Raw genomic sequence first — 13,347 nt, forward strand, 5'->3', positions numbered from 1 at the left:
CGGTTCATGTACCGGTATTTCCGCCCCATTCATATAGGTCTAAATGCATACATGTCCAACTGTACTTGTCTGAAGACGTTAAATATTTGGTTAGGACAGGTCCAAATTCATTAAGAAATAGGCCTAGACCTATAGTTTATTCTTGAATTTGATAATGTAGTAGGAGTTGCCCCCACCCCCATACAAGCCTCCTACCACAAGAGGGCGCCATTGGCCTTCTCGCACTGGGACGACAAGCTCGTACAAGCTTCTAGCATAAGAGGGCGACATTGGCCTTCACGGAGTGGGACAGCAGATTGAGAACTGACACAGACTGACTGGTACACGTTGAGATATACTCCGAGTAACTAGACAGGTAAGTGAACGTTCTTTGTCTCATTTGTAGCATTTAAGTATTGTAACTACGTAGCCTATGATCCATAGGTCAGGGCTACTTCATTGGCGCTGCGAGCAAATTGCTTTCTTGCATTTGCGGTGATTTTTAAGACTTGTAATTTTTTGCACAGCGAGCACGGCTGCCCTAAAGCATAGGTAAAACATATGCGGTCCGATGCGCTGGGCTAAGCTGCTCGCTGTGAATTTGATATAAATCAGTAGACTAGATTTTAGGTTGAATTTCGAATTTTAGTCTTGGGCAGGGCGGATTACTCTGCTTTGCCTATTTCGTAATTTTTGGTGTATAATTCTTTGTTGTTTCGTGTGGGTGTTTCAGGCCAGGCTATAATATTAGCCCGGTTTGGGACATTTTTGCTGTAATTTTTTTTGGTCGGTCGTCTGCTCTCGCAAGCCCCAAGTGTAGTTCCGTCACGGCTGTATGCGTGACTGGACTTTTTCACTGGGGGTTTGAGGGCAGTGCGATTCGAGTGTGCGTGTTTGAATTTTCTGTAGCGAGTGTTTGAACTTTGTTTGTGGTGTGGGGTGTCTGATTAGGTATTGTTTTGTGTTTAGCGGTGGTGTTGTGCGTGATTTTGAGCCGGGCTGTAATATTAGCCCGGTTTGAAACATTTTTTGAGTACGTGTTACTTTGTTTGAGCGCGCAGGTTTTGGAGACTGCCGTTCGCGCCAAAAGCGTTTACCACGCACTGCAGGGTATTTGATTCGGCGGAGGGATATTTTTTAGTCCTTCTCCTCACGATCGACGCCATTTTGTTTTTGGTTGTTGGCTGTTCGCCGACGGGACCTGGATCTCTTAAATCTAGGACCTAGACCTGCTTTTAGTAGTTGATAGCAGGAGGCTGTCTGTAGTTATTTAGGTGCGCGAGTGTATGGCTTTTGTGCGTGTTGTGTGTGGACCCACCCACTCGTTGTAGTGCGGGAGTCCTTTCACAAATAAATAAATAAATAAATAAATAAATAAAAAAAAAAAAATCGTGCGGTGTGATTATCCGTGTTGGAGTGATGTGAGTAAACAGCACCTAGTTAAGAATTCAGGGAACTTATTTTTCCGTCGGGTTATTTCCCCGACGTAACTTAGTTGTAATTTTAGTAGACTAGTCTAGGCCTAAGGCTTTTGCGATTATGGGGTCGCTATGACATATAGGGAGGCTAAGATCCCTATTAATAGGTGTTCTTTTGAAGAACTCCTCGCAGACGTGCCGGGGCTAGCTCCTGTGCAGGCCGGGATCATGTTGGGTCTCCGGACTGAACACGGGAATATTACCCCGGGATTATTTTGGGCGTCCCCAGGGCTAGTAGAGTCCAGGGGGCTGCTAGACAGGTTCGACTTTGCTCCTCGGGAGAGTACCCGGGGGGCAGAGGGGGTTCCCAATCAGAGTGTTTTTGTCACTCCGTCGGGGCAGCGTGCCCTGAGCACCAGCACCCCCTGCGGGGCCCAGGCCCAGGTGGGGGGACACCAATACCCCTATGATGTATATCCGTCTCCCTTGGTTAACCGAGGGGATGTATCGGGTAGGCCCCAGAGGGGCAGTCCCATCCCAGGGTATCAGAGGGGTCGGCTAGGCTTAGGGCCCCTCCCCTTTCCCGAAGAACCGATCCGTCGGGGTCCTGCTCCCAGGAGGGATAGGCAGGGGGGAAACGCTGGTAGAGTATCCTACCAGCCACTCCCCTTTTTTGATGGGCGCGGAAACTGGAGGGCTTTTCTCCATAAATTCACTGCGTTTGCGGACCAGCAGGAATGGGATGGGGCCCAGAGAGTGAATCAGCTAACCTGGTGTCTAGAGGGGAAAGCGGGAGATTATTTGAGCCTGACTCTGGAACAAGAGCCGGGTCTGAAGTATTTCCCGCTGGTCCGAAAATTGGCGCAGCGCTTCGATCACGGCGGGTTGACGGAATCTGCTCAACTCGAGTTTGCGTATGCCAGGCAGGGGCCAGAGGAATCCTTGCTTGAGTGGTCTGATCGGGTGTTCGGGTTAGCTCTCCGAGCATTCCCTGGGGTCCAGGGGTCCTATTCGCACCAGCAGGCGGTCCTCCGCCTGTGTCGAGGGTGTTTGAACCGGGAGGCGGGATGTCACGCGCTGGCTCAACATCCCGCCACCGTTGAAGAGGCAGTAGGGCATATACAGTGGCACCAGCATGTGCACCGAGCCATGTACCAGCGGGGGTGTCCTGTTAATTCGGTTGCCTTTGAGGATGCGGGGGAAATTGAAGTCCGCCAAGTGGATTTATCCCCCCAACCTCCTAGTCGACCTGAAGACGGACAACTCGCTGCAGTAGAACGCCGAATGGTGGAGCGCCAGGGCCGCCTAGAGGCCCGGGTAGCTAACATGGAGCCCAGGGTAGCTAACATGGAGCCCAGGGTAGCTAACATGGAGCCCAGGGTAGCTAACATAGAGCGGGATGTCCGGAGGATCCTAGATACCCTACAGTCAAGGCCGGCGGCTTCCCGGGAAAGAGCCAAGTCCCCGGGGGGTGACCGGTGTTATGCTTGCGGGGGGCACGGGCACTTCCGGAACCAATGTCCCACAGCTCGTGGCGACAGAGGGAATGTGCGTGTTTCCTTTGTCAACTGCCCCGAAGTGGAAAGCCCCAGCGGGTCGGAGGAGGAGACCAGCCCCCGACCCGAACGAGGCCAGCTAGTGACCGGGACGCCGGGAGGACGGGCAGTTATTCCCCAGGCAGCTGTTAAGCATGTGGGGGAGCCTGTTTCCGGTGAAACTGGGTTGAATGAAACCTCCACGAAACTTCCGATTCCTCCACAGGTGGTCGGGTCGCTGGACCCGATGCCGGGTCCCACCTCGGATCCGGAGTCGGGATCGGAGGAAAAAACGGAGGTAGTGGTTTGCCGGCTGCATTCCAGTTCCTCTCTTAATATCCCTATAGTGATAGGGGGTTTCCCCCTTAGGGCAATAGTGGATACGGCGGCTGAGGTGACTATCATCTCGGATCGGGTGCTTCAGCATCTGAAAACGCAGCCCAAAAGACTGCGGAAGGCCGTATTACATGCTCCAGGTAGGGATATAAGCATGAGGGGGTCAGTAGTGGGGCCGGTGAGCATTCTGTTGGGGGGACAAGAGTTCCCCAAGCAGTTGTATGTTGCACCCATTTCAGACGACATGTTGCTGGGAAGGGATTTTCTCCATAAACATAGGGCGGTGATTCACATGCATCATCCCAGGTTACTGCTAGGGGAAGTGGAAATTCCCATGCAGCATGGGGATAACCCCAGGCGGATGGGTGTAGCAAGGGTGTATGCCCGCAAGAGGGTAATCCTTCCTCCCGATGCCGTTAAGAGGGTGACTGGGGTTATCGACCAACGGATAGGGGATTTTGTGTTTGGACCACTGCTAAACCCTGTTCCTTATATGGGGCGGGGAAGAGTGCGGAGGTAAGAGAGTTGGTAGCCCGGACACGGGGTAACCGTCTCCAGGCTCTCCTAGAGCAGACTCGGGTTAACGCCCAAGCGCTCTATGGCCCGTTAGGTCGGGTGTGCACGGGAACTTCTGTTCCTGTAGCACTAAGTTTTCAGGGTGCGCTTGAAGGTGGGAACTATTGAGTTCCTATCTCCTTGTTTTTGCTACATTAGCTACGGGAACTTCTGTTCCTGTAGCGCTAAGTTTTCATGGTGCGTGTGAGGGTGGGAACTATTGAGTTCCTATCTCCTTGTTTTTGCTACATTAACAAAAACATATACCGTAGGTCGGGTGTGCACGGGAACTTCTGTTCCTGTAGCACTAGGGGTCCGTTAAATTTTCAGGGTATACTTGAGGTGGGGATTATTTAGTCCCTATCACCTTGTTTTTGCTACATTAGCAAGAACATATACCGTATGTCAGTAAGTTTTTTGGATTTTTAGTATTTTTTCCCTAAATGCCCGTTGGCATATGTTTTGGTTGTTCCAGGGGGGACTTTTTTCCAAATGGCCCGCTCCGTGCTATAGCGGAACTGACGCCTCCTTCCTGCGCCGGAGTGACCTAGGTGGGTTTCTGGTTCTCCAGTCACACTCCGAAAAACCTGAGTAATATACCCCTCGGGTAGGTAAGATGGCGTCATAGCCTGGGAGGACAAGCGGATGGCTCCCCGCTATGGGGGCGTGGATTGTTTTGGGTAGGGAATCTCCCCCTGGCAATTGTAGTGTTAAGCATTAAGTATGTTGGTTTTTTAATGAATAAAACTAAAATATTTTCATGTTGTATTACCCCGTGTTTTGCTCGTTTGGGGTCAAGTTTGGCATGTTTAATACATGTTTTTAGATTAGGATGTTGTACGGCCACAAGGGAGGGTAAAGCATAATTTATTTTTTTCCCCTCTGTCCGGTTGTGGGTAAGATATTTCACTGGGTTTATTTCAATTGGTCCTGGGTTTTTTAAAACGGGGGGGAATGTAGTAGGAGTTGCCCCCACCCCCATACAAGCCTCCTACCACAAGAGGGCGCCATTGGCCTTCTCGCACTGGGACGACAAGCTCGTACAAGCTTCTAGCATAAGAGGGCGACATTGGCCTTCACGGAGTGGGACAGCAGATTGAGAACTGACACAGACTGACTGGTACACGTTGAGATATACTCCGAGTAACTAGACCGGTAAGTGAACGTTCTTTGTCTCATTTGTAGCATTTAAGTATTGTAACTACGTAGCCTATGATCCATAGGTCAGGGCTACTTCAATAACAAAATCAGTCTAGGCCTACCAGTACCACGGGTTTAGGAATCATCGCGTTGTATGGTTGATGGTAAGTCTAGGTCTAGACTAGACTAGACAGTAGACTAGACTAGTGCTTATTATTGTAGATTTAGGCTTAGATCTAACATAGATCTAGGATTAGATTCCAAATTATCTAGGCCTACTTTGTGTTTTGCCGGTATATAGTCTAGGCAGTGCGGTATACATTGTTTCATGATGATAATAGCAGTCAACAATATCATTTTTTAACATGTCATGAAGAAAAATTGGACTCCACAGTGTCAGACCCAAGACCAAGTTAAATCTTGATTAAGATCTTAATGTAGATTTAGATCTAGTCTACATGATACTAGATCTAGGGTAGATGTCTACCTAGTCTCTACATTGCACCCTTTGTGCAGGACTAACTTAAATCAGTTAGAAGTTGGAGTTCGTCCCTTAGTCCTTGATCTAGACTACTTGTATTTTTGGGAGATCTAAATTGACAGGAGTTAGACCTAGATCTAATCTAGGCCTACATATAACATGTTATCCTTTAGACTAGGTCTACATGTAAATGTAGAATGTTATGCGTAGGCTCATGAGTCATGTATCGAACTCAATATATTGTTTTCATTCATTTCATTTTCTTCAGAGTCGGAGATGGAGTGGACCTGGACTCTTGAGTCATATTCAAGAAAAAGACCTCTAGTCTAAGACTTCTCTCCCATCGTGTCTTCAACGTCCTGGACTAACTTCTCATCCTACCTTGGCCCCGATGAAAGGGTTTGGATCTGCATAATGTAATCTGATTCAAGGTGCACTGCAAGATCCTACCGTGCTAAGTGGCCCTTTGATGTGATCTTCTTAGCAAAGTTTGAACACCGACATTACAATAAGGGTGAGGTTTTTTGTCTTCTTCTTCTAGACCTAAATGTACATGTACATACAAATAAATTACTAACTTGTTGTTGAGTTTTACATAGTGTTGATATTCATTTATGATAAAGGGTTAAGATGCCGGATATTAGATGCTACAATAACAAACTGAACATTCTGTGTTCTTAATTTAAGAGGAAGCCAACCATTACAGGTCAAAAACATAGATAAAATACTAAATCAGCCAGATTTTGATCAAAATTGTTCATAGAAGAGGGCAGCAATTAAAGTATAAAGATGTGATTGAAGAAACTCTAACGAGCATATGTACGATGTAAGCTGCTTTCTGTTTGTTATATACCATTTAAGGTAAAGTTTTCCCTTCTTTTCCCCAGAGGGTAATTTTAATCAATTCTCTGTAGACTCTACAATAGGATTTGGTTCAAGATCAGAGTATCCAAGATTAAGCTAAGACTGTTATAGAGTCAGATTACAAATGAAAGCTCAAGTTCAAGGTCAACACTTTCAAGATTAAGATTTTAAAGAAATGTTTGGGATCAAAATCAAAATCATGAAGAGTCCAAAATGTTTATTATAACAAAAAAGGTTCCAAGTCCCATAGTCCAATTGATACAATTATCACATTTTCTAAAACTTTCAATGTGGTTAGTGGCATGGCGGTTTGACCCAAACACATTTAAATTACAATTATAATCACTGATGAAAATGTATTTTTGTTCAGTTGAATACATTAGATTAGGTAAAGTGATAACTATTATTCTGAGAAGTATTTTTGCTCTCTTTATGGTATATGTATTTCTCTGTTTCAATTCTTAGGTTGCAAAGTAAAGATCTGTGGCATCTACATGAAACGCAAACTGGCATCTGGACTTTCATACCTAAGGTCTTGTCCATCTCTTCAAGTTGAAAAGGTAAGCGGTATCAGTTAACATAATTGATCTTATACTAGTATGTTTTGTACCTCTCATCATTGCCAAACCCCTACAGCAATCAATAAGCAAGACAATTTGAAAAAAATTAAGTACATTTCTCATAGTCCTTTTCAGAGGTCTAATTCCGATCTTACCCAATCTATTGTATCAAACATACACAAATGGTAATGATTTTTTTTTCTTCAAAAGCCTAAAAATAAATAATTTGTTATCTTTTCTAACTAAAACTGCTTTTGTATGAATATTACAAAAAAATATATATATATTATCTTTCTACTTGATGTATTTTCTAATAAAAGACATTGACATGACTAGAAATACAAAAGGTGTAGATAGATTGAAAAATTACACTAGTATTTATTAATATTTGTATTACATAACTTTCAATTTCAATTTCTAGACTGCAGAGCTTGAATCCCCTGCAACATTATTCTTCATATGAAACATCAGCCAGCCTAAAGATACAAGCTCCCTTTCCAGCTCTAAGCAAGAGGGACCACAATGCTAAACAGATCGTGGACTGGTCGCTTTCTCATTTAACTACGACTTCCAGTGAAACAGATTATGAAACTAACTCGTCTGAAGATATTGAAAGTGCTCCAGTCCGTGTACTAACATTTGACATTGAGTATGAGAATATTGGTAAGATTTCATCTAGTAATATTTTAAAGGAACTCTCAAAACTTTCTTGCTTTCTCGATCCTCATTAATAGCAACCCTTTACAAGGTCTATTTAGTAACAGCACCAGACAGAGGAGAGGAGAGAGAGACTGGTGAACTTTTAATATCTTCAGATGAGTTCATTTGAAAATCTGTTTCACCGGAAGTCGAAGTTAATTGAGAAAGCGACCAGTCCTCTTGCTAAACATTTTCAATGATACTTCCAAGAATTAAATTCTTTTAAATAGAATTGTAGAATCTTGCTTAAAAAAAAAAAAATTACAGTTGAAAGATAAAACTAAAGTTCTTATCCAAATTAAAGTTTAATATCTTGCTATTTTTTAAAGTGTTGTTACTGATCTTTAAATCTATGATTCTGTAATGGAGGTTATTGTTTCTAAATTTACATTCCATAGATAATTATCTGTTCATGGTGATGAATCTTAAAATATCAATTTGGAAATTTCAAAGAAGCAAATTCATCTGAGCAGCAGTGGACAAATTTGAGGACCTATTTTGAACTTTTCCTAGATGTTCTGTTGGCATGACACTGTGTCGATAATTACTTGTTTATGCCTCAACTGTATATTCTTATTCTTTGCATAAGAAAAAATTCAAAAGAAACAACCGAACATTGTGATTGCAGTGAAAACAGACTTGTCCGGCAGGAAATAATATATCAACTCGGATTTATGTTGTCCTTAGAAATCGTTCAAAGCTGATAGGAAAAAAATGATGATTAACTTCATATAGACGAACTGTTGTATCAAGAAAAACATTTTGACCAACTGAATGACCTTTAACATGACAATGTGTATAACCTTTTATATAGATTAACAATCATATGGGTAGACCAATCCTTACCACAAAATAATGTAACTCTTTTAATCTCCACCAATTTACATCGACTAGACAGTGGCAGTTATTAGCTGCAACAGTTTTAACAACTGGCTGTCACTTTAATAGCAGTACTGTCATTTGTGTCATTGAAAATGTTTATATTGTATCCCTTGAATTAATTTGCTTTTGCTCATCATATATAAAATGTAGATTATCGTGCATTAAAGCAAAATCATAACGATTAGACTTTAAAGCTTGAAAAATCTGTGTAAATTCTATTTTGTATTTAAGCAATGTACTGTTTGTCATTTAAAAAGAAAAAGGGGTTTGGGTAAAGAATGAATGGATGAGATTGGACGTTAACGCATGGTAGTAATTATGAAATTATGTGATTCAATGATGGTGTGTTTGTTTGATGGAAATTATTCAAAAGACCTATTTGATGGGAAGTATTCAAATAGCCTAGCAAAGCTTTTGTTAGAAGCCAGTTTTTATCATTTTATTTATTTTACTTTATTCCTTTATTCCTTTATCCCTTACTATTTTTCTTCCCCCCCCCCTTTTTTTTTGGGGGGGGGGGTAAAAAGAGTTGTGATGGGAGTGTGGTTGTGTGTTAATGAGAGAGAGAGAGAGAGAGAGAGAGAGTATATATGAATGGAATAGGGCACACATTTATGAACAAATATGGTAATTAATGGCCCCAGATCGGCTATTAATTTTGTACGAAATTCTCCTTTTTCCGATACATTCCAAAATTGAAGTTGGCCGTCATTTACGACTTTCAAGTTAAAAAAATGCTGAACATATCGGATTAATACTAGGATATTTGTTTCTTCTTGTCTTTTTTTTAACAGGGTTAGTGTTACTATTGAACATGTTATTCTGAGAGGCCCTGTACAAACTAGAGGTTGAAATACAGAGGAAATTGAACAAAGTTTAAATACATATTACCTATCATATCATGAATAATTGTTTTCCTTTTTCACACAATATAAGGACACACACAAATTGACATTTGACCAGGTAAAGCAATATAACATACTTCCTTTCGAATCGATTAACAGAAAATTAAAGCGGGAAAGCTGAAATACTCGTTTGGTTTGTTGTTACTGAAAAGAACCGTCTCTGGGATTTAAAAAAAAAATGATAACATTTATCTTAAAATTGATTTTAAAGCTTAAATCTGTTGTTTTTGTTTTTGTTTTGTTTTTCATTATTAAACAGGGCCTAAAATCGAAGTAATTTTAAGGCCCTTAAAATTGATCCGATTAATTTTAATATCAATTTCAAGGCCTCACAAAACACCCACTGACCTTTCCCTTTCCCTCTGCATCTCCCGGAGTTTGTATTTTTGTCGCTAAACAAATTAAATGAGGCCTACAAAATTAAATCGTTCATGAGAAGAAAAAAAAATCAGATATTTTAATCCCAACATGAAAATACTAAGAGTATCATATTTTATAGCATTCTCTTTCTGTTTATCTTTCTTAATTTATCGGTTGTTTGTATGTCTCTCTACTTTATGTATTCCTCTTTCTTTCTCCTTATATATCCCCACCCCCCCCCCCACTCTTTATCGCGCTCTCTCTGTCTGCTTCTTTCTCTTTACTTTAACTTCCAACGGATCTTACCTCCATCACTCTGTTTTCTAAACATAGGTTATGGGCCTGTGGAACTAAAAAGGGGGGCGGCAGAATGGAATCTCATCTCAAAGGTCTTCAAGCATCATGGAGAGGCAACCTCACTGTTTTGCTTTTACATGTAAGTATCGTTCCACGTTGTGTGCACTGTACACGTTCACTATTTTCCTATTTTCATCTGTATAACAACCGCCATGACGCTAATATTGTTCTGTATTATCGTTTTTAATATTCAATTTCGAAATTTATTTCCATTTTAGGCCCACTTTCTTTTAAACGTTTTTCAAGTGTTATTTTTTTTCTGCAAAATTCTCCCATTTTGCTTTGTAAGTTTTTCAAACTGTTTCTTTATATTTTGATTTCTCGTTTCAGACTCTTTTTTTCTCTGCCCCGGGTCTCTGTCTCAAATGTTGTCGATTGTTATCCCATTTCCTAGAAACCAGTTCTAAGACAATCACCCCCTGGGCAATCACTTCTTCCCCCCCCCCCCGCAAATTACCAACGGGACAAAAAAAAAAGACATTTATAATATTAATAATAGCTAGTTCTTATAAAGCTTTTCAGAACCGAAGGCCTTCTCAAAGTGCTCTACAGATATATAAATTATTACCCCCGTGGACAACCCCCCCCCCCCCCCCACAAATTAAAACCAACTTTAATATTATGGGTGGACTTCCCTTTTAATGAACGGGGGGGGGGGGGGGTTGTTGTCCTTGAGGCGTCATTTTCTGGGGGGGGGGGGGTATTGTCCTTCGGGGTAGTTTTCCGGGGGTGACTGCCCAGGGGGTAATTGTCCTGATACAAAATGCTCAACAGAATATCGAAACGTTGTTTAATAGCTTTATTTAACTGTTGATATATGTTTCTTCTCTCCCACGTGTTCCTATTACGTTACACATGTAGTTCATTTCGGTTTCCTGTCTGGATTTGGAATTCAATATTTTATGAATTTTTTTTTTTTTCTCGATATTTCTCGTTTCGATGCTTTGATTTTCAATATGATTTATTATCTTTATTCCTTGCATGCGATTGAGAATTTTATTTCTGTAATCACTTCATTGTTCGGCTCTTTGTTGTATTTTATTGCGCATCCGGACGCCTACCCCCTGGACATCCACCCTTGGATATCAACCCCCAGTCAACTACCCTCTAGACAAGTACCCCCAGGACAACTGACCCCTAGACAACTATCCCCCTGGACATCCACCTCTGGATAACAACACCACCTCAACTACCCCCTACACAACTTCCCCCAGGACGACTAACCCCCAGATAACTACCCCCTAGGATAACTACCCCTAGGACAACTACCCCCTAGAACAACTCCCCTAGAATAGTTGTCCGGGGGGTATTTGTCCTAGAGGATGGTTGTCGTAGGGGGTAGTTGTCCCGGGGGTGGTTGACTGGGGGTGTTTATCCGGGGGGGGGGCGGATGTCTAAAGGGAAGGTTTCATAGAACCATATTATTGTGCTACTATCGTTATAACATAGGCTCATTCACAAAAACTTATCGTGCTGCATTTTGGTTCAGTTTTTGTTTTCTTCTATTTAATTGTTATTTTCAGTTATCCTCCCACTCTTGATCCATTTTCTTAATTTTACCGCTGATTCTTTCTGTTTTGTATGTTGTATGTTTCTGCTCTTCGTCTGTCCCTTTCTTTCTATTTGAGGCATCTGAGGCGGTACTCACGGGAGGGGGCACCCCCCCCCCCCCTCCAAAAGAAAGTGCTTCATGTATACGGAAGAAAAGAGTCCCATTTTATTTCAGATAAGTGCTTCGTGTTCTTTTTAATAAGTGACCCGTCCCATTTATATGTGCCCTTATTCAAATTTGAAAGGAGCCATTTTTACTTTGACAAATTAACCTTTTTCTTTCTTATTAATCCTCTTTCCTCTTCTTATAAGTGCTCATTTACATCTCTGATGTGTGCCCGTTTTAATATCTGAATGATTGACTGGAAGGTTTATTGAGAACATTCCATGATCGCAGTCATACAACTGAAGTGACATGGATTACAATACCAACTATGTCGAAAGGATATAGACCACGGGGAAAAAAATGAGAATAAGAATACAATTCATTAAAGCCGCCTGTACACATTATTCAGGATTAATGAGCAAGAGAGGAAGCGAAAGGCAGAGGAGAGTAGCAGAGGAGTAGAGAACAAAGCTAAGTAGAGCGACCGAGGAAGGAAACGAGTTGGAGAGACAGAGATGTAGAACATGGTGGATAGGAGAGGGGGGGGGGGGGGGGGGGGTACACCATATGTTTATACATTGGCCTTAGCTGTTATAAATCACATATCTCTCTTTACTGACGCAGAATATATACAGATATATAACAAGTGAGGTATTGTAACACTTCTTGAATACTAACTAGGCATGAAATGAACATAATAGGGTGAAGGAAGAACAGGAATGTTGGAAGCGGGGAAAAGGAAAACTAGCAAAGGAATAGAATGAGACGAGGGAGATAAATTTAGAGAGAGAGAGAGAGAAAGAGAGAAGTTGTAGGTAAGAAGTATTGGTATATCATAGTATTAAATAGTTTGCCATGTTATTATTGTTTCGTAATTTACGTAATTTTACGTTGAATTGGAATTAATTAAAAAGTAGGAGGAAGGAGGAGAAGCAGTGGCGTAATGAGGTTTATTCGCATCACCACCTGACTCTTGCATGTTACATGCAGGCCCCGCGGAACGTTTTTCAAAAAGTGTGGGGGGGGGGGGCTAAAGTATTTACGATCAGGTAGAGCGTAGCGAGCGAAGTAAGTGGAGCGTAAATTGGCGTGGGGCCCAGTGGCGGTACGGTCAGATGAGCATTCAGGGACCCGCCTTAAGAGACTCTTGAAGCGCAGGAGTTTTAGGCAACTAATTACGCTCAGATGAGCATATTTTGATACCTTATTTGTGACACTGGCAGGTCACTAATTGGCGTGGGGTCCAGGGAGAAGAGCCCCAAGAGGCTCAGGGGTTTGAAGCTATAAATTACGGTCAGATCAGCATTCAGGGGCCTGCATTATGGTCCTTGGTGGGGTCCTGGGGTCGGAAGCCTATTTTAGGCATTTAATTACGGTCAAATAAGTATCCTTGGGCCCGCCCTAGGGTGCTAGGTGGGGTCCAGGGGGCAGAGTTCCCAGAAGCTCAGGGGTTTTAGACATTTAACCACGGTCAGATGAGCATATTTTGATACCTTATTTGTGACACTGGCAGGTCACTGATTGGCGTCGGGTCAAGAGGGCGGAGCCCCCAGAAGCTCTACGGTTCTAGGCATTAAATTACGGTCAGATGAGCATCCAGGGGCCCGCCTTAGGGTCCT

General features: G+C 42.4%; 1 long non-coding RNA gene across 1 annotated transcript; it reads left to right on the forward strand.

The window, feature by feature from the left end:
- Positions 1-5,664: 5,664 nt before the first annotated feature.
- On the forward strand, positions 5,665-7,581 carry LOC105445160. The gene is made up of 3 exons (XR_004065720.1): positions 5,665-5,958; positions 6,774-6,868; positions 7,290-7,581. It is a non-coding gene; the product is annotated as an uncharacterized LOC105445160 (long non-coding RNA).
- Positions 7,582-13,347: the final 5,766 nt, after the last annotated feature.

Source organism: Strongylocentrotus purpuratus, unplaced genomic scaffold, assembly GCF_000002235.5.
Source record: "Strongylocentrotus purpuratus isolate Spur 01 unplaced genomic scaffold, Spur_5.0 spur5_scaffold_20, whole genome shotgun sequence".
Taxonomy (NCBI): domain Eukaryota; kingdom Metazoa; phylum Echinodermata; class Echinoidea; order Camarodonta; family Strongylocentrotidae; genus Strongylocentrotus; species Strongylocentrotus purpuratus.